Source organism: Sparus aurata, chromosome 2 (assembly GCF_900880675.1).
Source record: "Sparus aurata chromosome 2, fSpaAur1.1, whole genome shotgun sequence".
Taxonomy (NCBI): domain Eukaryota; kingdom Metazoa; phylum Chordata; class Actinopteri; order Spariformes; family Sparidae; genus Sparus; species Sparus aurata.
Window position 1 is genome coordinate 18,353,379 of NC_044188.1, and position 24,651 is coordinate 18,378,029.

General features: G+C 40.6%; 1 protein-coding gene and 1 long non-coding RNA gene across 4 annotated transcripts in view; one reads left to right on the forward strand and one right to left on the reverse strand.

The window, feature by feature from the left end:
- Positions 1 to 24,651, forward strand: part of LOC115573947 (leucine-rich repeat and fibronectin type III domain-containing protein 1-like protein) — a 186,841-nt gene that overhangs the window by 128,942 nt on the left and 33,248 nt on the right. The window lies entirely within an intron of this gene.
- On the reverse strand, positions 15,909 to 17,942 carry LOC115573960 (uncharacterized). The gene is made up of 3 exons (XR_003982389.1): positions 17,894 to 17,942; positions 17,585 to 17,702; positions 15,909 to 16,228 (listed from the first exon to the last, which is right to left on the reverse strand). It is a non-coding gene; the product is annotated as an uncharacterized LOC115573960 (long non-coding RNA).

A 24,651-nucleotide genomic window follows, 5' to 3' on the forward strand; every position in this document is an offset into this window, starting at 1 on the left:
ATCGTGACTTTACCACAAACTTACACATTCTCAGTAATCACCAGTGTTCAGCTGTTCGGTTTCTGACGATATCACCTTCTATCAGCATGTTAAAGTGTAATTAACAAACACTACAAAGAGCAATTTTGTTGTGGTACTTAATGCTCATGCGTGATTATTGGCACTTTCCAATCATAAAATTCACCTTTTCAACTCTCCCACTGCCATAACATTGAATCATGACCTTGTTAATTTATTTAATGTGCTGTGATAATTCAAAGATTTATTCTAGCCATCAGTCATAACGTTCAAAATTTAGTTTAATAGTCTCCCATTAAAACTCATTATCACAGCCTAGCATACCAGCTCACAGATGTACCGTTCTGCAATATCTTCTTCTGTGAATTAAATACATTCATATGTGATGGCTTTTATTTTCAAATGTGTATCAGAATTTTCACATGTGGAAACAAAATGTGAAATTTGCTTCTTCGCATAGGATTTACACATTTTCACGTGATCGTAAAAAGAAAACACTGGCAGCAACAATCAAATATGAACTGGACAGGTAACACAAAAGCATTTCAGAAAACATAATATTTCAAAAAACACAAAAAGATCAAAAGAAAATACAAAGATATTTCAAAAAAATACAACGACATCAAAAGAAAACACAGCAATGTTTAAAAAACACAATGAATTCAAAAGAAAACACACCAATATTTCAGAAATCACAACAACATCAAAAGAATACAACATTCTCACAAACATAATCTCTTTGTTCTGCTCTTTTCTCTCCATATAACATCCGTCAGGCTAATATAGCTTTCAGTGTTCTTTGATCGTCCTTTACATACACATTTTCTACACATTTGCTCAATGCTCCTATCAGGAGTGACTTACAGTAACTTCAAAGAGGTGGATACATTAATAGATAGATAGATAGAATTACTTTAATGATCCCAGACTGGGAAATTATTTGTGTATTTGACACAGTTCTCTCTCTCTCACAATTAAATTGTCATTTCACTTTTATTCATTCATTTTCATATTATTGAAATGCAAGGCCGTAGGGGGGGCGGGGGTTCAAGAAACAAGGGAGGAGTTACAGATTAGAGTTGACGACAGATGAAAGAAAAAAAGAGGAAAGGCTGGGAAAGGACCGGAGACGAGCGGATGCGGGAAAACAAAAGGAGTGAAGGATTGTGGAAGGGCAAGGGGCAAGATGAAAAGAGGGGGGAGATGAAGGGGTGGAAGGAAGATGAGGGATAAAAGAAGTAAAGGAGCAAAGGAGAATAAGAAGTGGAGGGTGGAAGGAAGGAAACGAGGCCTCATTAGGAGCGAGGACCCCGGCTCAGCTCCCCACAGAGGACCTCCTGTCAGGGGTCCTGCTGAAGCGAGTCCACGCCAACCTCCTGAACACACACGAGCACCAGCTTGTATTCTTTCAGATTGAGAGAGATGAATAACCGAACGAGAAAACAAAGCTCTGCACTACACACACACATCAAGAGGTGTATCGAACTTCAGAAGACGTGCAAAGGGGCCGAGTGCTGCCATTGGGAAATAATCAAAAGTTGATGACAGGTTGCAGAGTGTTCGGATTCTCCTCAGCACTTGAATTTCAGTGTATCTCAGTGGTATCTGGATATCGCCGTCTTGTTCTTCTGCGCTCTCGGATATGTGGTGATATGCTGCTTTTATCCTGCTATTCTCTCCCTGAAAGTCAATGACAGATGTGTCTGAGTGTTCGTAAACAAAGGGGCTAGGATACACTTCTGGGTGACCAGTGCTATCACAGAACTGGCTTGCTTGAGTTTGGAAGGAAGCCCAGACGATTGGCTGTCTGGGGCTCTAACAGCTCCTCTGTGCCTAGAAATATATTGGGTTTGTTTTGTGTTTCTTTTGAGAAGAGTGGAACAACATGAAAACAGTTCTCTTTTTTTGTGGGGGGAGGGAGAATTAGAATAAATTATCAAAAAGAATGTGGTGCCAAGTTGTGGTCAGAGCCCGCTGTCCCAAAGATGGAAAAGAGAGACTGTTAACCAGCAGAGCAAAATGTAGATGTTATTCTAAAAGAAGTAAAGAAAGTCGCTTTTTTTCTCCAAGAGACAATTAGCTACGACAGCAATTTGCTTCATTACTCGCCAAATTAAACCCTCCAGCATTTTTACTAGATTACGATGATGAACATGTTTTCGTTCAAATGGAATTGCAGTTACCAGCAGCTTTCATATATCAGCACCCCTAGGGCGATGTTACTGCGGCGTCACTTGGGTCAAAATGCGGTATATCTAAGAGACGTCTTTAAGATTTGTTGAGAGGACAACTCGATCTGCATGCAAGGTCAATTATGATTTCACTCAATGGAGGTTTTGTGTTTGTAAAACGTTCCTAGAGCCAAAAAAGATGTCAAAATCTGTGAGGTCATCCCAATAAGAAGTCTATGGACAGAGTGTGAGAACACTGCCATAGTGGGCCGCACACACAGTTATTTTTTGGACTAGATAGGTGCCGTTTTTTGGTCTGGCATTTATTTCGTTGACTTACTTGAGCTTCTTTTTATTCGCTTGTGTCAGCACAGGCTAAATGCTCTTCAGACGAATTTTTTTCTCACCCTTGTTGCCCTTTCTTCGTGGTCGCCTTGGGTGTAGACGAGTTCTGAGAAGACCACATCATGCAGTTATTGCAACCATATTGTTGTGTGCAGGTCTGCGTGATGGAAGCCAACACTGCACTGTACGTTTTTTTTTTTTGCTGCTGGGACATGCAGCCCATCCCCGCCTGTTTAAACCACACCACCCGTTACCTTACATTTTTGGAAATGAACATTAGATACGAAGCCCACAGAGTGCTGTAACAAAACGTTACAAGACGTCATCAGAACATCATCAGCACCTCTAAATATACTTAAGCAGCAGGGAACTTGCGTGATATCCGTCTCCGCTTTGCACAACTGCTCCTCAGCCCAAGATAAATCTGCATATTCTACTAATATGACTTGACAGGATGACTCCTTAAAAGTTTAAGCTTCTATAGTTGAAAGGCTGTGTTTTATCACGTAATTGTGCTGAGCAGCTATTCATAACTAAAGGCCCATTTTTATTTCTAGCCTCTGTCTTGTGCATTACTGCTGATATGAAGCGTTTGAGTTAAAAAGGCCGGGCAATCTTCGAGTTGATTTTGATTGTGTTGTTCCAAAGCTAAGCAGTTTATGTCTCTCTCGTGTCCTGAGCTAATGGCTTCACATGGGCACTGAGCAATCTCTGTTAATTGTTGAAAACAGCGTCCCGTCACTGCTAATTGGCCCGCATCTCAGTAGCGGTCTCTTTTAATTGGCCTGTTTGACTATGCTGTACTCTGCTGGGGTGTGTGCTGTAGCGAGCGTGTGCACACACGAGCTCGTGCATGCTCATCAATAATATGTTACTGACGCTAGTGATTAGTCTTAGTGATGGTTTTGATCTCCCTTTGTAACCTTTTCTCCTGCCCCTCACCTTCTCTCCTCTCGTCTTCGTCTTTGCTTGTTCCTGCAATGACCAGCTCCTAAATAATCACCGCACACACTCACACAGTTATATGAGCGGGACTTAAACTCTCACACTCGCACTCTTATTACGAGGTTCATAAACAAGGAGATGGAGGGGGCAAGGACAGAAGAGTTGAAACAACGGTGAGATAGAGAGACATTAGTCTGCACCATACCAACTCCTCCCTGCACTGCCTGGTTTTATAATTAACACAAGCTAATGTATGTGTGTGTATATTTCATGCCAGTATGGGCTGCACAGTCCACACAGAACAGCATGCAGACAAATAGCGGCTGATCTCGCTCAGTGCACAAGCATGCACGAGCGCCTGTTAATGCTCATATAATATCAGATGAAATATTTATTAATTATTTAAAAGCTGGCGTTTGCATTTGAGCTGTACAAGCATGTGTGTGCGTGTAAGGATCTGTGGCGTTGGATAGATTTGGATTTGATAGTGTTAGTGGTTCTGCTGACAGTGCATTTGCATAAGCCAAGTAGATCATTTGCGTGGACTGTGTCTGCGAGGGTGTAAACATGTAACTAAGCCGGCTCCTCTCAGGGCAGAACATCGGTATTAATATGTTTTTTTTTTTGTTTGAAATATTCCACTGGGCAGAAAACGCCTCATTTTTACTTCCTACTTTTTGTTTCCGCACTTTCTCTGTTTCTCATATCATCATACATCTTTGTAGTGTGTTTTTATCTCCCCTGCTCTATGCATGTTTTTTTTTTTTCTTCCCCCGCTCTGATGCATACTTACAGGAAACCAACGGCTCTGAATGCATTATGTTTTAATGTATGCATTACGGATTAGGGTGGAAATAGATAATCCCAATAAGGGCTTCATATGTGTTTCCGTGTGGAGCTTTGAAACGAACGTTTTCCATGCAGCAATGTGGCTGATTCAAGTCACTGTCAGCCGCCCTGTGATAAAAAAAAACAAAAAGCTTCTGTCCTAAAAACTTCAAAAAATATGAATGTGCTACTGTAGGCCGCAGCTACACGGACAGCCAGATCATTTTGGATTTAGGTTTGGCAGCCTCTGAGCTTGAGTTAACACATTTAGTGATTACCTAATTGTCGATTGCATTTTGAGTGGGCTTTGCAAGGCCTCAAGTCAGGGACATTACTCAGCACACAAGGGACACTGCATTCAGAAACATGATCAGTGCTGGAGTAATGCGGTTTTCATTCAACACCAGCACCACATTAAAGACTGACTGGCTTTAGCAGGCCGGGGGATCGTCTGCTCCACTGTATTGAACTGAGAACATGTTTTTCTTGAGCCCCTAAAACCTCGGCGTGTGTCAAGTACAACTTGTCATTGAAGTCAAAGTCTATCCCAGCCCTTACAAGACTCTTAAGCCATTAACAAGCATCAGCCTCAGCCCCACTCTCTCCCCCTATGGCCCACTTAGATGGATGTAAAATTAGGCTTTAATCCGCCAGCTGAACTAAATACATGCTCCCCAGTGTCAACACTGCTCATTCCATAATATTTCATTTCTCTCTCTCTCTCACGTTCACCACTACATTTATGTTCCCTCTATTTCTAAGCCCAAACTAACACTTCCTCTCTTCCATTTCTTCTCATTCCTTCTCCCGCTCTCTGTATTTCCTCTATGATAGATGGGCTAAATTCAGTACATGGCCCCTACTGTCAACACTGCGCTTTAAATGAATTTAATCTCCTCTCTCTCTCTGTGTCTCCAGCTTTTGTATCTCTCTCACTCTCTCTCTGTCTGTGGTTGATGGGCCATGGGCGGTTTGTGGATCAATAGTTTTGATAAATGGGAGGAAATCTGGCAATGGCTCTTGAAAATCTAACCTATTACAGCTAGTTCAGGAGCCAACCGGTCGAGTGTCTGTGTGTGTACATGGCGAAATTGGCTTACACACTGGCAGGGACAGACAGTAAAAGAAGCAGAGAGACAGGCAGAGGCACAGCTGTGAGCTGGTTGAGAGATATGATACATACTCCCAGTGGACACCAATGCCCTGTGGACGCTGCTCAGCAGTACAAATGAGCCATTTCATTATTCTTTAGCCAGATTATTCTTGTATATTCACATTATTTTTGCATTGTTGTGCTGCTGTTGCACATTTCTAGCAGGCATTCTTTTCACGCCAGCAGGCAAAATCACCAAATTATAAAAGATGAGAGACTTGGCCCCTTGCAATTACTTCACAAAAAGTACCAGCACCTTGCAGCGTGCTACCTGATTTGCATGCAACTCCCATTCTGTTCTTCAATCTCGCGCGCTTCAAGGTCACAAAAATAGCGATAGGAGTAGCGGCTGCCTGGTGAAAAAAGAGCTCACAAAGTACATTGGACAGGCAGGGGAAGAGAGGCAAGACAAAGTTAGATGGATAGAAAACAGACCATTGCCTCTTTGTTAGTTACAATTATGGCATTAAATACAGTTGGAATACACACATCTGTAACCCATCACACAGTACTGTTTCTCCACTTTATCAGGGTTATACCAGAGAATCGGTCTTATTGTTGTCTATCTCGTGTATCAACGGAGATTTAAGATTCAAACTTCAAAATTCAAACCATCATTCACAAATAAAAAACAAAACAAAACCCACAATGAAATCAGTTTCTGTTATTGCACTATAAATCTAAACTGCCAAAACCATGAAAGCAACATCACATGGTATTAGACAGGGGAGGGTTTGGTCTAAAGGAATTAGAGAGGACGACTCCAGGCAAATATAATGGGCTTCTGGTCTGGTAGTTTTATTACCTGGGCCCAAAATAAACACGTAAAATGGCTGGAGTTATAGATCTGGGCATGTGGCCAAAAAAGACAAGAATGTTGACTTTGACTTAAGCGGCAAGGAAATTGGGTCAGAATTTTTTCTTTCCATACTGAGGCAGCACCTGTTTCACAAAGGTTTTATTTGTCTCTTCCTGCCAAACAAGTACTTAAAGTGAAACTCTTGCCAAAATGCATTTTGGTTGCATTTTGGCGAGAGTTTCACTTTAATGCCTCGCAATCATTTGTGTGACATATTTCAATCAGCATGAGTTTTAAGTATAGAGACTCTGACGGTGTCTGGATGTTTACACCTTATACGTACATTACCAATGTACAGAAAAGTGCAATGTCTATATGTACTGTGTAAAATGAATAACTAGTCCATCATTGGGTCGTATTGCTTCTGAATGTAAGTGGTGACTCATTTGAAGGCCGGGGGGGGGGGGGGGCAGGACAGCTTTTAATGTAACTCTCTAGATCAATATGTGGTATTGAACAGAATGCAGAGTTCTAATATAATCTGTACGGAATGTCGACTGTTAGGGTTTGATCAGTAAATGCCCATTTTCCAAGCAGCGGAGAATATTCCTGTTGAGCCTGTATGTGCTACAGAAGTAGAAGCTTTCAGTGATGTACTTACAAAAACTTTAACTCTCATCTCTGATCAGAAAGAGTAAAGGAATTAGGGCAGCCAACACTGCTGATAAAATACTAATCATGGTGGACAAATAACAATGATATTGATATTGATATTGATTGATTGTTTTTTTTATAAGAATACGCACTATTGCTCCCAGTTAATGAGACAGTGAAATTAATTCATGATCCTCTTCAGCACCATGGACAGCGCTGTTGACTTACCCCTGAACAGCTAGAGCAAGTGACTGCACTGGCTCTGTTTCGGGAATCCCTACTTAATGAACATTAGTACAATTAGTACAGATGTTTAAAAGAAAACACCCCTTATCCCCGAGGAGCCCAGAACTCAATAATTATCTCAGAGAGGAGGAAAGAGCACCATTATCACAGCTTTGGTCTTTTAACTCCATTTTTAGTGATGCAACAATCTGTTGGTTGACTCCATTAAAGAAGAAGAAAAAGAAGAATCAAAACCAAACAGTTTTAAGGCCTAAACAAACTGGGCAGCTGTTACATGAGCTGCACTAATGCAGAAGTCAAGGGTGTGTTCTTTTAACTGACTTAAATAGTGAAATATATCTCATAACGTAGTGCAAGTTACTAAGGTAAAGTACATCTGAAGTTACAGACTTGACTTAATGATATTAACTAAAACCAAGATGTTTTCCTAACCCTAACCAAGTCACTTTCTTTCATGAACATAACCGAACAAAACTGCGACTGAATGATAAAGGGCTGCCGCATATGTTGCTGTTACCCGGCAACAGTCTCATTCTTTTAGGAATGCTGATATACGTCGTTTCGAGAGACTCCGATGATCGACCTATTCAGCCGTGCAGGTATGAGGATGTGTTGGCTTGCTCACCCTTAATCAGAAGTTGCAAACTACATGTGTTAGAGATCCCCTTCTCCCTCCATGCCGTGTAAAGATTCATTATATCAGATCTTTCTACAAACCTGATTGTGCGCATCTCCACATAAAATACAACTGAGTAGTGATGTTGAACTTTCTTTGTCTTCGTTGCATTCTTGAGCACAAAAATGAAGTAGTAAAAATAAAAAAAGAGGGGGGGTCCTATGAAAACTGTCCCACCTCGAAAATGTTTAGTTTCCATCTGAAAACAACCATTTGGAGTACAACATTTGGAGTACAAAATATAAAACAGAACAGCAAGACGGTGACTTTGGAGGCATATGGAGCTACTTTTTTGAGCTTCTGCAGCCCCCATGAGCAAAGTGTGCCCATCTGACATACGGCTAACTGCTGGTTTAGAGACTAGGAGGAGAGGATTTTAAGGATGAACAGGCAATTCTTTTCAGGAGTTTCCTAACTGCAGTTATCTTAAATATTTGCAAGAGCTTTTAGCTGATCCTACTGGGATGCCATTGCAGAGTTGATGCAGACTGTTATTCACTCACATTGAAATAATTCATGTGCGCTGAAGTTCAAGGTCCTATAGGGAGAGTACACTCACATCAAATATGTGAAAAGATGTGTTGTGCTTTTTTGTGTTTACTGCAGTCAACATAAAACTGGATTACAGTAAACAAAACGCCTCTTGTGGATCCAGTCGCTGATTAATAGTTACGGAGAAAGTCGGGTTCATCGTCCCATTCAGCTTTGATTGTTCGCCCCGCCAAACATTATATATTCATTCATACGTCTTTCGGTTTGTCTGTGGTACAAACTGAACTGAATAACAGATGAGACGAAGACAGAGATGGGGAGAAACAAGAGGCTTTCTTTTTGTATAATTCATTCCAGACAGATGAACCAGACTGCACACTATAATCCACTGCAGGTCCATGTGCACCGCCAGTAGTTACTTTCGGTGCTTATGGAAATCGCCAGACAAAAAAAAAAAAAAACATATTGAAAACAACGGGGAGACATTCCTCCATTACTGATGAATTACTGTAAACAACTGACAACAACACTCACCGAGGCACCGCACATCCCAGATTCAACAGAGTGCTCGGTGTACAATAATAACACTAACAATTGAGTGCAACCTCCGCACACCCACCCAGACACAGCTACTGTGCAGTGTCATTTATAACTACATAATGTATATTCACAGCTACATTCGCCTTATTGATCTCCAAATATGGCTTCTTTTCTCCCAGGGTGAATGCCCCTGGCCTGCCTTGTTTTGGCTCAGAAAATTGCCTCTGGGCCGAGTGACAACAACACCCCTGCCAGCGTCTGTACATTTGGCTATAATCAAGACTGATAGAAACATCTCCCCGTTGCTGGAGCTCTCTTCAAAGCCAGTGTCGGAAAATGCCATTTTCCTTCCTAATGCTAATGTGGCCTATGAATCCGCTGTATTGATACCAAGGCCGCTCTTTGAACTGCGGACTCTGTGTGTGTGTTGCGTGGTGGGCACAGCCGAAGGAGGGATTAGGTTGTGACTGTGTTTGTGTGGATCTAAATCCCTAACAGAGCTAGCTGACCCCAGGGCGGATGGAGAGAAATGAGTTCATCCTCAAGATAAACACACAGATACCCTCCCCAACACACACACACACACACACTTCTGTCTGCCTCTCTCTTTCTTTCTCTCTCATGTTCACGTACACGCAAACACACACACACACACACACACACACACACACACACACACACACGCGCGCGCACACACGGATGCACGCATGCACGCACACACACACATTTTGGTTGAATAATGGCCCAGTGAGTGGTGTGCCTATGGGGAAAGCTGTCAGTTTAATTGAATCCTGTATTCTCCATTCTCCCTGCCTGCTAATTGATTCTGTCAGGCTCTTCTGCTTGACAAAGAGACTGACATTTCCCCCTGCCTGGTTATGACTGTCACAGTGAGAGTGACTGTATGTGTGTGTTTCTCCTTGCACATTATTTACTTGGAACTACAGGACCTGTGTGTGTGTATATTTTAAGAACGCTATACATTCAGAAGGGCACGTTTGGCCAAATAGTTTGTTAGTACAGACCCATTCTATGTTATAATGGTAAATGTAAATGGACTTGCATTTCTATAGTGCTTTTCCAGTCTACTGACTGCTCAAAGCACTTTGCAACACCTGCCACATTCACACAATTTGGGGTTCAGTGTCTTGCGCAAAGACACTGCGACATGCAGCTTGGGGGAGCCAGCTACGGCAGCCTCGATACAATATTTTTTTCATAAAAACACTATGTAACCAAAATATATTATCACACACACAACATTTGAACATATCACAAACATGTCATTACAATGAGCAAAAGATGCAAGTAGGCTCAAGAGTATCATTTTATAATAACCATCATAAATGAGGGAAAATATAAAGTTCATTAATTAATTCACTTTAAACAAACAATGGCATGCTTTATAAACTGCAATTGTAAATGTTTATAAGCATCAGTTGCAACTTCCTAAATGGTTTCATGTAACAGTGAAATACCTGTTATTTAAGGTTTCATTACTGTTTTGTTATCTCTGTAAGTGAGACATGTAATACAACTCCTCTCATTTTTATGTGAGATGACATGGAGCCATAGATTTCCGTGTCAGCTAGCACTGACAGAAACACATGTAACTGTCAGCTGAAAACTTTATCATCAACGTTGACGAAGAAACTATATGTAATGAGGATGTGCTCGAATTCTTTTCTGCTTTTGAAAATATGTTGTATTTCTTTCTTTGTCTAACGTTGTCTGGCTGTCTATTATTATGGCCAGGGGAGCATTTTACCAAAGTGTCAACAGCAACGTCATCATTTTTATTTCATTACACATTGGCACTTGATGTATTGCGTTCACTTCAGTCCAGACATTCCAGGCCCTCTTTGCTGCCCTTCAAACGATGTGAGATTGGCAGTGGAGAAAACAACACATATTTGGCTAATTACACACACACACACACACACACACACACATACCCACACACACACACACAAGCAGATCCAGAGAACACAGTTGACAGTTGGGGCATGAAAAAGAACTTCATCAGTATCATGGAGACACAGACATTCAGCACCTTCGTGGTCGAGAGCTAAGAGGGTTTTTTTCCTTTTCTTTTATTTACTTTTAAACTGAGGGCGAGAAAAATGACTTTAAAACAATCAACTTCACTTTGCTACATAAATCAACTGAAACAAACGACATCAGAAAATGTAAAGTTTCAACATATCGAAGACAGAGTTTCAGCATTGAAGACGAAATGGACTTTGCCAGCATTTCTTGAGGGAAGTGCACACGCCAAACAGTCAGATGGGTGACGTAATGCATTTATATTGCGTTCTGTTTAAAGAACAAATGTAACTGGCAGCAGAAACTTTTCCAGCAGAGTTGACAAAGAAACTGTATGTACTGTGGGCGTGGAATGTAATGTAGATAACGTGAAGGTCGGTGTTGGGACCGCTGCTATTTTAGATGTCTGACTTTTAGGATATAGGAATGTGTTTTCGCTGTGGTTCTTGTGTTAATCGTGCTCATTCAAGGCAGCTGACTCCGGCCAGCACTTTGCGCTGATGTATGGAGCACTAGCTCTATAAATCATTCAACGTGTTTACCGTAGAGGTGATGCTTTCTATACAATACCAACATGCGAGATATAGCAAGATAAAGGGTCAGCAAGCATCATGCTCATGCATTGCTGCACGGAGGTTAGTAACTGACTTGCAAAGCGTGGTGACTTCACAGGTCACAGCATTTGTCAAAAATAACCAACCAGGTCGCTTGGATGTCAACCATTTATATTTTAATAGTAGTCGGTCAACGTGACAACCTCTCAGCCTTATTCAGGCAGAGTCACATGTCACAGTCTGTTTTACGCATTCCTGTTGTGCTGACTGTCTTTCTGTGTTTGACTGTGAATCCACCCACCAGTCTCTTTATCATCAGTCCATCCCTGCATCCGTTCTCACCTCCCCTCCATCTGCCTGTGCGACGACCAGGAACATAGCTGCCCCAACGCAGTACGTAAACACACAACATACACTAGACACAACTAATCTCACAATAATCTCCGCCCTAGATTATCTCTTCCTGTTTGCCGGGTTTATGGAATGGGTGGCAGCAGGGAGGGAGGAAGATAGAGATTAGAGTTATGGGTTCAGTAACTTCCCCAGTTGTATTTAGAAACATCTTATGAAACAAGGTTAAAAGTGCTGGTTAAAGGAGCATTATGGGTATTTAACTTTGATATAGACATACTAAGGATATTGTGCTGCATCAGGAAGACAATATTTGAAAGAGTCATCATTGTTAGACTGCTTTGCTGATGCACTGTTGATGCTATCTGACTGTTTTAGATAGAAACTCTAAAAGTAGAGTAATAAATATTACATTAACACGCTGCTTGGAGAATAGATTAAAAGTATGTTGCTGCAGTCACAAAAACATGGCGCTATCAGACTTTTACCTCTTTATTTTTCAATGTTTTTTCATTTTTAATTATGTTGTCTACCAGGCATTACCAGGACATATCCAATACTACAGCTGACTTGTTTAAAATCAAATGACAATTAAATTGATGAATAAATGCACATGAAATCGGTCAAACTGAAAAATGGATCCATGGAGTGTAAATTAAATCTAAAGCAATCAAGCGTGCTTTCCCCGTGTCAGGATTTCTTCCGTTGCACATTGACCTCATTTGTTTTACCTTCAGTATGCAAACCATACGCCAGCAATTAAGACACTTATGGATCTATAGATCGGTAATTGGCTGAGCTAGTTTTTTCTACCAATGTATCATCAATCTCACTTTGCATATTGAGAGCAAAAAAAAAAAAAGGTAGGACTCACTGTAGGAATAGGCTGCTGGACATTTAGAAATCACTCACTCTCGCATGTGTCATTCGAAAAGTTATTATTTATGTGGGATTCTGAAGCTTCTGAGGCACATATATGCATTTTAGTATTTCGGTTGTGTTCGCGTTGTTATTATTTATTAATTATTTATATTGTAATATATTCAAGCTATCCATTAATCCATTTATTTTGATAAGAAAATTAAATTATATATTATTATTATTATATTTCCATAGATAGTATAATACTAGAACCTCTTATCCTGATTGGGTTCTGAAAGGAAAGAAAAACTAGCTCAGTTGAAATATATTTTAACATGTTCAGTCAATACACATATTACTACCGTAGTTTTCTTGCACTTGTCTCAAGAGATTAAAACAGGTTCGGGTTCAGAATGTTTACACTGACCACACCAAAATCAAATTGTGTTATAAAAGGTGACATGAAGTCTTGCATTTATCCTGTAACGGTCAGCCATTATCGTCAAATATGGGGGTAAGGTCACACTTTCTGTTACGTCAAAGATAACTGTGGTAGAGCAGTAGTAGAGGAGATTACTTGTACTCATAGCGTGGGGTGTTATCTTCTGTCTACAAACAAAAGGGGATTTTTTTTTTTCCACCCCCCCATTAAAATGGGCTTTTTTATTTTATTTGGAGTAGCATGGATAAAGAGACCACCACAGGATGTTGGTGTTTACAGTCCTTCCCGCTGAGGTGTCCTTTATCTAGAGATGTCCTGCTGGGCCTATAGCTGACCAGGAACTCTGATCTCAGTATGTCGGGGAAGACATGTGGAGAGGCAATTTCACTACAGAGATCAATAAAATGTCTCACTATTATTAGCCATACATGGTTTTAAGGATCCATGCAGACTCTTGACTAAACTATCAGTAGGAGGAAATCTAAATTAACTGAAAGTTGTGTTAAATTGAAAACTGAAAATTGACCTTAAAATGTAAAAGAACTGTTTATCACATGTATTAAAAGTATCCACCGTGAAGTACACATTTCTCTTGTATTACATTCAACTTTAAAATGTACTTACGCCAGTGTAATGTGTCGTAATATTGTCTCAAAGGTCGTTCCAGAGTATTAACTCGGGATAATTACTTTTGTATCTTGTCACAAAGGACATTGTCTCGCTTCAATCACAGGGTTAATCCTTAAGTAAATCCTATATGTCTGCAATATTATAACAGATTACTTCTATATTTATCTCGTATTGGACATCCGCCATTAAAGGAAAACGATCAGGAGAATGCAATAAATAAAGTGTTTAAGCTGTATGGTACAGACACTAGTAACAATGGTGGGGATTAGCTCTGACTTTATCTCTTTCTGGTTATCCTCTGCCCTGTGACTCAGTGAGAGTGAAGGTCGTGCACCTCTTACTATCAAATCATATGTCAACCAGAGGAGAATATTGATTTATTCTATCTTGAAGGGCACAATGTTAACAGTAAAAATTTGCTTTGTTCAGTGCATTGCAGTCATATGTTAGAGCATTTCACAGGCAGCTGGTGGAGACTTCATAAAACTGCAGGTGGAGGGCGCCATTAAATCAACTGACCCATTTTAAATGTCATTCACAAGTGCCATTTGTGCCCATCCCTGTGTCTGTGCTTCAGCCAGCTCCGACCGCCACACGAAAGACAGCTCCTGTCCAGACTTACGTAACCACTTACCTTCCATCCATCATTCACTTTGCATTGTGTGTCCCACTAACAACCTTCCCCCATTTCCATAGTGAGCAGCATGATGTCATGTTCAACCTCTGTCTACCTGGGAGGGATTTGATTTCCCTCCAGCGTGCATACCACATTCAAGACATACTATTTACCTTCGTGGACAAGATTGAATAATAAAACTGTTCTCATGTGGCTTGTTGTCATTATCAGAACTTCTCTAATATGCCCATGCCTTCCCGAGGCTCTCACTCTTTGAATATCATTCTGGTATTTTTAGGGCTCTTTGTGCTTTGTCTTTGTGCAAAGATCCCAGCACTAAAAAAAGGCCACTGTGACCTTTCAGGTGAAAATACTGCAGGCTGAAGTGGCATTTACATTCATATGAATAGTTCTGAATGTTATTCAGGTATTTGTAGATTGATTGATTATTAAGAGCCGGGGAGAATATATTAACCAAGGTGAAGGCTTATTTTGGAGTAATGCACACATTGAGGAAAAAAAAAAAAAAAAAAAAAAAAGAAATAGTGAATGCCTCAATGAGCAAAGGACACTGCTTTCATGTTGTGACACACTTGTGAAAACTGTATGTCAGCCATTGTACCAGGAAGCATCAACCACAAACTATAAATTATTCAACCATCAAACATGGTGAAAAAAAACAGCTTTTCTTGGTTATACTTGGACCAAACGCGAATATCGGTTATGCTTAATGCCGGTGTTCCATCATGTAATTTTTTACTACTGTAAATGATGTTTAATCCCAGACTACAACAGGCATTTTACAATCTTTAATTTGAGTTTTGTTCAAGTGCAAATGCTGGAGAGCAGTTCCAGCAAGGAAACATAATGATATTGGATTTGTTTTTTAATCAAGTAAAAATCCCTCTGCGATCAATCACAATGTTTTCTTGTTGTGTGTCTCGATAGCTACTGCAGGTGGCCAGATTGTAATTGTATAGGCAAATATGTGCATTGCTTATAGCTTCTCCAGAGCTGTGATTTTAAATGTTTTGTGCCCAAGGTGCACCAAAGGGCAAGCCAAAATCTTAAGGCACACCTATTCATATCCCTGCAAAATACCCTCTACAGCATGTGCTATGTAATCAGTCTGTACACATTTATATAGTTGTTTTTTTTAAAAGCATTTTATGGGGGTAAACAAATTGCCTAGGTATTAGGAATTGAATATGAACACAAAGGTCTGGAAACAAATTAATAACTTGTAGAATATATATAATATTGCACCTTATAATCTCAGGTTATAACAAAATCCTACAACACACCTAGATCTGCCTTACAACACACCATCGGGGAACCACTGTTCTACATCAACTGCTCCTTTTTCATCCTCAGCCCTAACCCACCTGTCAACATGCCTCTGAGCATGTCCTATGCTTCCCTTGGGCTGCCCTCTCACTCAGCCGTGGCTAGTGTACATTCAAAGGGACACACACATGAGGGGTTGGCATCCCTACTAGGTGCCCAAACAACATCATCCAGCTCCTCTGAATGCACAGGATCGAGAGCTTAAATCTGGTGTCCCTCCAGACTGCCTTTCTCCTCTCTGTCTTACGGTCCACCCAGTGGATAAACCTCATTTTGGCTGCTGGAATCCATAATCGGAACCCTTTGGTGACCACCCAAAGCTCTTGACCATAGGTAAAGGTCAGAGTGAAACCTGACTGGTGAGTAAAGGTCCATGTGTCACAGTGGATACAGCACCTGTATTCATAACTGGCAGATCTCCCCATGCCCTTTTTTCGAAAGTGACCAGAGTTGGAGTCTGATACCGTCTAAAATTCAACAGCAAAATGCTCCACTTCACTCAGGGATTCACAGTCTGTTGAGCAAAGGGAGAACATCATTTGTCAACAGAAATGCCATCATAATGTCACAGAACTGGAAACTCTCAGACATTTAGCTTGGCGTGGTTTTTCTTATCCATGTCTGGAGCAGCATTATGTAAAAAAAGACCATGAGGCCTGCATTGCCACGCACTCCTAACACATCTTGGAAGCCTCCCGCATGTTGTAATTACTTCATCTCCTTTGGCAGCCAGCAAGATAAAACATCATCCCATTATAGTCCCCGGAAATGACAAATTAGTATTCCATGTGTTGAGTCATGAAAGAGAAGTGACCATACTGTTCTCATAAATCCCACTTCTGATGGGTTTTAAAAATGAAGCAAGGGGAACAAATTAAAATGATCATCTGCCATGTGATTTTCTTTTAACAGTATCTCATCAAGGATGCTATATTTTCTTTCTGTCTCCTCTCATGTGAATACAAGCTATGTATGATAAAATGTCAACTTGGCTTGTAGACGTGTACGGTGGACAAAGCATCTAAGCCTCTTAAACAGAATCAGTGAACATTAGAGTTTGATCAAGAGCAATAAAGAGGATTACTCTGCAGCATTTCACATTAAAGCTCCCGGTTAGATCTGAACAAGCGTCCGAGATACAATGGGGTTGTTTCTACGTTGGCAATCATAGAAATGTCATTCATAGAAAGATATAAAATCCCAAAACAGTAGTTACATAAAAATACAACATTTCTAAAATTGGATCCCTCCACTTGTCGGAACATCGTAGAACCTGGAGATGAATCTGTTTCACACAAAACCCATCGTGTGAAGAAAAGGCAATTGTAGGACTACCGTGCAGAAGCAATGCATGGCTGTGCTTGCAATTATTTTCTTAATGTTGTTATCTCAAGATCACAAGTTGATTACTTCATGTCATAAATGTAACAAACAAAGCTTGTTTTTCCTTGATAGCAGATGGCGTTGTCTCATTATCTCCAGAAAACAAGAGGCCGAGGTCCAAAGATAATGTGATGATTTGGAGATTGAAGCAAACCATCTGAACTTCATGTGAACTTTTTTTTTCCATTTGCTGTTGGAATGTTGTCCTCGGGATTCGATATATGGTTACTGACATTGAAATACGCTTACATGCAGTGAACATCTTTAAAGCAAATAACTGCAAGTGCAGCCGTTCTTCTCGGTGTCATACAGCAGACATTTATTGTATTTAATGTTAACTTAACTATCTAATGCATTAACAGTCATGTTTTTTAGTTTGTCCCTTCCTGTTTTTTTCTGTAGTTTATCTCCTCATGTCTCAAGTTTGACTTTCTGTTCCCTTTGTTTACAGAAAGTCACAACCTTTACAACCCTTTCTGCCACTCACCTGTGTTCCATCAGTTGGTCACTCCCTGTGTATTTAGTCCGTAATGTCGTCGTGCTCAGACAAACCTGGCTACGTTCTCAACAACTGCCACTGTGTTAGTTCCTGCTGCAAAACGTGTCTGCAGGACCGTATTTTGCCACAATGACACATACACACACACACACACACACACACACACACACACACACACACACACACACACACACACACACACACACACAGAGACTCACAAGGTGAAACCTTTACCAGCCGATAATGTTACAGCTTGTAACAAGGACTAAAACTCGCTTTGTCAAAACCTATACCCACTGTCACTGCTGCAGAGCTTATAGGACACACAAGAACAGGGTCAGTGTCACCCTCTTTACTGCTGCTGAAAGTGAAATAGGGGAATTGTTTTTTTCTGAATTCTTTGTTATGAGTTTCTTTGAAAGAGCATCACAAGAATCTGCCTTCAAAAAATGCATTTAAGAATCCATAACAAATGTGTCACTGCAAAAAAAAGTCGGGGAAATAAAGTTGCAAATGTACTCCAACACAACTGGCTGAGATTTTATACTTCCTATTATACCTGCAGGTGGTTATTGCATTTGCAAATGAATCCAGGACTGGAAACTGTATCCAAGTTCTCTTTGGATTAGAGAAATGAGAACAGGTGGATTACCATGTGTGTTTAGAAAAGAGACCACAGCGTATGTTGAGGACAAGAATGAAAAGTGAGACGAGGAAAAGTTGTCAGAACAATACGACTTTCTCCAGCATGAGTGCAACTCCAGTATTCTCCACTGTCCGTGAGTTTGTTAGTGCTGTTTTTTGTCTTTTATCGTCCTTATTAGTGAGTATGTGTGTGTGTCAGCAGTTGTCTATCTGTCACAATTATAGTGCTGAGTTCAGCAGAAGACTCTGATTGACTCTCAGCACACGCTCCTGAGACTTGTGATCGGCTGTCTGCTTTTTGCTTGTCTTTCAAATGGGAAATCAGAAAAATCACTTAGCTTGTTCCTGACTTTGGGGATAAGAGAGAGTGACTTGAGTGCTCAGTTTGGTGCTGTTTAGCGTACGTACAGATTTGATCTTACAACTAACAACTGTTTCCAGTTTTTAAGGATATGCTGGTTGGAGAACGATGAAGATTTCCCAGGAATCTCATAATTTCTATGCACAAAATGTCCTAACACTCCACCAAATTTGATTATAATGTAATATAGGTAAATATTGCATCTTGAATATTTTTTCAGCTCAGTTTTAATAAAGAAATCATAAAAGCTGTTCACACTCTGTGATGTGAAATCTACATTAGCCACAGAGTCATTTGCAAAAATTAGAACTCTTAATAATTCTGTTAGTTTCCATCGACCCCCGACTTAATCGATAATACTCATCTTCTAACAACATAAAGAAAATACTAAATTGATTTAAAAAGGGCATGTCAAGTGCAAAACAAATAGGCGAGCCTCTTCCCACTGTAGAATCTATAACTTGGATTTTGTTCTCATCATTCGCTGCTCTTCATAATTGATCCGGCTCTATACTGACTCATGCTCTATAGGTCCAGTCCAGGGGACAGCTGGAGTTCACGATTGTCAATGCAGCATCTTCAGTAATGGCTGCGATGTAATGAAGTGTAGCTCTCTTGTTAGATCTTGTGCCTCCTGCAAAGCATCATATGAGCTCTGCGCTGATTGCAATTTAAAACTATTTCTTTTGAACTACAGTACCCTGTACGTGTGTATTTATCCAACATCTGATGCATTATAGGCCCAATATGTTCAACTCGACAGTTGATCTTGAGCTGTGACGCTTCTCTTCAAACTAAACAGTGACTTTATGACATGTTGCTGAATAAGACTTAGAATGATTAAAGGAGACATGTTATGCTCATTTTCAGCTTCATAATTGTATATTGGTTTACTACCAGAGTATGTTTACATGCTTTAATGCTCAAAAAACACACTGTTTTCTCACACTGTCCAGTGCTGCAGCTCTGTATTCCACCTATTTCTGTAACGTTTTGTTTTAGATCCTGTCTCTTCAAGGCTTCTCCTCCCAAACGCCAAGTCTCCTCTGAATGGTCAGCTCACACACACCTGAGCCAGTACCGCTAACAGCAACAGAGCAAAATGAATTGTGCTAAATTAATTCTTACATGCCAAACTTGCAGCTAGGCATGAATTATACAAATGTGTGACACGGTGATGTGGTGTGATATCACTAAAGTCACTAAATCGAGGGCAGGACTACCGATGAGGCGTTTCAAGAGCAGTGTTTTCTGTGGGAGAGAGGAGCTTCCATTCTCTATGCACAAGAAACAGATAGATGGAGGGGGGAAAAAAAAGCAAGACATATTTGCTTTCATGTTTACCTGGAATGTGTGCCTAACAATAGAATTACATTAGCTAACATTTCTGTATTACTCTAGATTTGTAGCCGTACTCAACAAACTGCACTAACAAAGTAAACGAACATAAAGCAAGGAAACATTTATCCACAAGGCCAACACTCTCTCTGTTTCTCTGTGTCCTTGCAAGAGTTTTGTTTCCTCAATAGCATTACAGGTTGGAAAATTCATATAAGAGATTGATGGCCTTGTAAAAAACATGTTGAGGTATTAACGTGCTGTTTTGTCCATGCAGGACAGGAGCACAGAGGGAGGCGAAGCGGAAGCAGTGGGAGGTTAAGGAGAACCGTTAAAAGGGGGGAAATGGGAGGATAGGAGTGCGTGTGACTGTGGAGACAAACACTGTCAACAAAAGCATTGTCACTCCACATGGAGTGTAGCAAAATGAAGATAAATCGACAAGGGCAGAGGTCACCTGCTGCAAATACGGTTCTTCAGATGCTTCGAAAAGAAGCTTTAGCTCTTGTCTGTGCAGCCCGGTGGCCAAAGGAATGCAAGCGAATGAGTTGATGGCGAGTGGCCGAGCGGGCTGTTGCTGGATGTCTTTTTGAGTTTGCTGCAACCAGCTTTTTCTCTTTTCTGTTAAAGAAAAGTAGGCTTAAATATGATGGACTACTTAAAACACACCTTTTTTTTCACCAAGGAGTATGGTCAAGGCCTGATTGATTCATACAGCCTGTACTTCAGAACCAGCATGACAACAACCATTTAGATTCCTTTCTCATTACGGCCTCTTTTCCCATAGGAAAGTCTCACCCAAGATAACTACCAACTTCAAGACATGCTGGCGGACACACACACAGGTTGCAGCCATAATGAGAGTCGACATGATAACAGATTCAATCACCTCTTAAGTGAATGAGTTTTGATTCATTCTTAAAAAATAAAGATTAATATGTTTTTTTTTTCTGGTTTCAGGTTTTACCCAGGATGTTCAGCTGTATGTCTAGTTTTGCAATTGCCAATTGTTCATTCTTTCTGGTTGGAGACTGTAAGTGGTAGACTTGGTGTGAAGAAATTAGCTGATTTTTGTTGACACAGTAATACTTTCTGGTTGAATTAAAGGAACTGTGGTTGGGTGATTGGGCATATATCAGCATCTTTATTTAATCACTTTTTGGGGTGATTTTTAGATTTATTTTAAGCAAACCATGCTGGTGATTGATGGAACAGTGCAAATACTTACCCAGGTGCATTTGGATGATGTTCTGTGTAGTCTGAATGAATTGTGTTTAACAATAAGTTAACAAGGGAATTCATCTATTCTTAGTTCAGTGGAAGAGAGAAACATGAATTCAGGGGTGCGGTTGTATTTACCGTTTTCTTTTTTGTTGTTGTTGTTGTTGTTGTTTGTTTTCAGAGCATATACAGAATCATGAGCCAACTGCTAAAGTGGACAGTGAACAAAAATAACCTTTCGTCACTACTTTGGGGAGTGAGGAGTCCCTGACTCCATATTTATGCATGCATATATCGTCAGTTGTCAGGTGGACAGTTCGCCCAACCCTGGTGGACTTACACGCTTATTAAACACCAATCTCAAAAGTGGTCAAGCTGCCAGCCTGACAGGTTGCTTAATGACCCCTAGCTGATCACCTACTTACAGTACAATTATGTGCATTTAGTAGAAATTGGCCATCTGTAAGTGGGGCAGTGAGGTTGGAGCATGACAGGACCATTATTAAACACGGACTGTGCTATTAAGCCATAAAAGCCAACAATGATTACATGAACACCTGAGACAAAGGATGTGACGTCTGTCACAATGTACTTCTTGAACTTTACATATGCGTCATTTATTCATAACTCTAACTAATCAAGTCCAATTAATATTAATCATTGTCAAGGTGAATTTCTCTACAAACTACGCACTTTACATCACTGCTCCTCTGGATAGGAGTAGTAACTACGTAAATTATTTAAGCTGTGCGTCAGATAAGTACCTCACTGTTGTATTTTGACCTCACCGATTAACCACATCATGAATTATGTATTATATGTATAAGTATAAATCATGGGCCCGCTGTAAAAGTTTTTGCTCATTCTAAATGTAATCATTCATAAAATGTAACTATGTGGGATTAAGGAGAAAATGAAAAAAAAAATAGTAGCAGCTTTAACAGATCTATTAATGTGAGAGGAGATTTTATTTGGAAGACATACTGTACATTAGTCCATTGCAATGTTTCATAAAGCAAATGGTACAGCAGCACATAACACCGTGGTTGTTTGAAATTTGTATGCCTGTCAGTGTGGGTGCTATCTTTAAAAAACTGAATGACTATGAATTTTTTTTGTCACTGGTAATAGGAAAAAAATATCTGGTGATTTAACCACCAGTTACATCTCCTATAAAAGTGATTTAAGTGCAAATGTTCTCAGAAGGTTGTCTCACAACTCTGAAATCTGATCTGTCTGGATGTGGGTGAGATAGAGAGAGAGAGAGAGAGAGATAGAGAGAGAGAGAGAGAGAGAGAGAGGGAGAAAATGAATAGAAATTATACAGACAGAGAGGCAAGGAAATTGGAGATGATGGGAGAAAATTAAGCAGGAGAGGGCTGACAGAGGCTTACAAAAGGGAAAACCGACAGAATAAAGAGGAACCATGGGGGAGGACGTAAGACAAGATATGATGTGATTAAAAAGAAAAGAGAGGGCCTGTGTCAAAACACCAGTGGAGCTAAAATCTTACAGTGCTTAAAAACACTGACTCAGTTCCCCCAGAGGGAGGCGAGGGGGGATGGCTCACCTCCTGAGAGGTGGCGACAGGACGGGGCCCTCAGCTCACACGGTCTCAAAGTGGAAGTGCACCAAGAATTATTAATTATGTGGCACTTATTTTCATAATTAAAGCTTGTAACATCACATTTTGTCCCCTGGGTCCTGTGACTAGCTAATGGCTGCTCAGTTCTGCAAGAAATGACAAGCTCCGATGGTGATTTTTTTGTCGAAAGGTTCTCTTTTGCAAAAAAAGAAAGAAACAAAAAATGTCACTCTTTTGGCAGGTTTGAGATATCCCACTGTTTGATCTGAAGCTTATTGTAGGTCCGCACGTCCATCCATCCATCAAACTGTCCATTTATGCTCGACTCTATGCCCCGCTCTGGGTCATTTTTTGCAGCGTGTCTTGCAGGACGGACAGGATGTGTGCGCTGCAGGGACTTTGCTGTCAACCCTTTGCCCTCCTCTGTTCTGCTCTGTCTGCACTGGAAGAATAATTGGCACATTAAATTATTTAAAAACAGCCGGGGCACATTATCATAAATATTCACTTGACGTTCTGCTTAGATCAACAGTCAGAACCCAGGGCTCTGGATGTGACTGCATGACATCTCTCAAGTGTGTGTGTGTGTGTGTGTGTGTGTGCGCGTGCATTTCAAGGGCCCAAGGGTTGATTGATGGACAGTATTTACAAACAAAACGTCCTCCTGTCAGTTAACATCACTGAATGCAGACAGCATGGAAATGTCAGGCTCACGCACAGGCACAGATGTGCGCGTGAGTGTACATACCCAGAGCAGGCCTGGAAATGTCAGCCACACTCAGACTGGACACACTCACTCGGGAACACACACACACAGACAGCAGACACACAACAAGCCCCTCATCAGCACGCTTCTGTAACAAGTGCCTCTAACGAACCTGTTCCTGCTCTCGCCTGAGACAAGACAATAATGACATGCTAATAAAGGAGAGCGGCTGATAACAGCGCTACTAGTGTCTATTAATGCCGTTTGACCAGAGATGCAGAGGCCTTAGTCAGACTGACTACACCTCTGCTATACAGACCCAGTGACAGCTCTGGTGCTGTTCTGTATTGGATATCGAATTCAATGTCTGTGTGTGTGTGCGCGTCATTTTATTTATTCTCATTATATACCAGTGCAAAAGGCTGAGCCCAAATAACAAGTTTATCCTTAAATTAACATCTAACGATGACTGTTTTCATATGCACACAGCATTTTCTTGGATAATGTGTCATTTACATGCTTCTAAGATAAGATGGATATGGTGCTCAGCCTTGTTTTCAATTGTAGGTGCAAAAGCAATTTTCATACTAGACCAATGATAAAAAAAAAAAAAAAAATGTCTGTAAAACTGTTGACAGGACACACTCCAAACAAGGTCAGTCGTGACTCTTTTGTTCATATTTTTGATTCACAGAGGTTTCATATGTCTGTGATTTAAACATCTGCGACATCATCACAATTTAAAGTCTATGGGCATGGCCAGTGAGACAAAAACTACCGCATACACTCCCGGAAAGTAAACCAGAAGGCTAAAACCTTTATTTTTTTCGGATGTGCCAGGCAAGGAATTTTTATTACATTAAAGAGGTGCCATCTTTATGTCCAACAACCAGCTTGTAATACAACGTGGTTTATCTCCCTGGAGATCTATCTGTCCGTCCGTCTGTCTAATCATCCATCCATCCATCCATTCATCCTTCAATCCATCCATCCATGCATGTGATGTTAAGTTGTGGAAGAAAGTGTGAAAATTCTGACCAATTCTCTCTGGGATTTTTCTATTGCAGTTATCAAGCAGTTAAATGGTGAATTACACCGTTAAGTTGTGCTTTGAGGCACAGGGGCGAGGAGTAACCTGGGGGAAATGACAGTAATTACCAGTCTTCGATTGCAGTGGTGTTGAAAGCAGTTAGAGATGA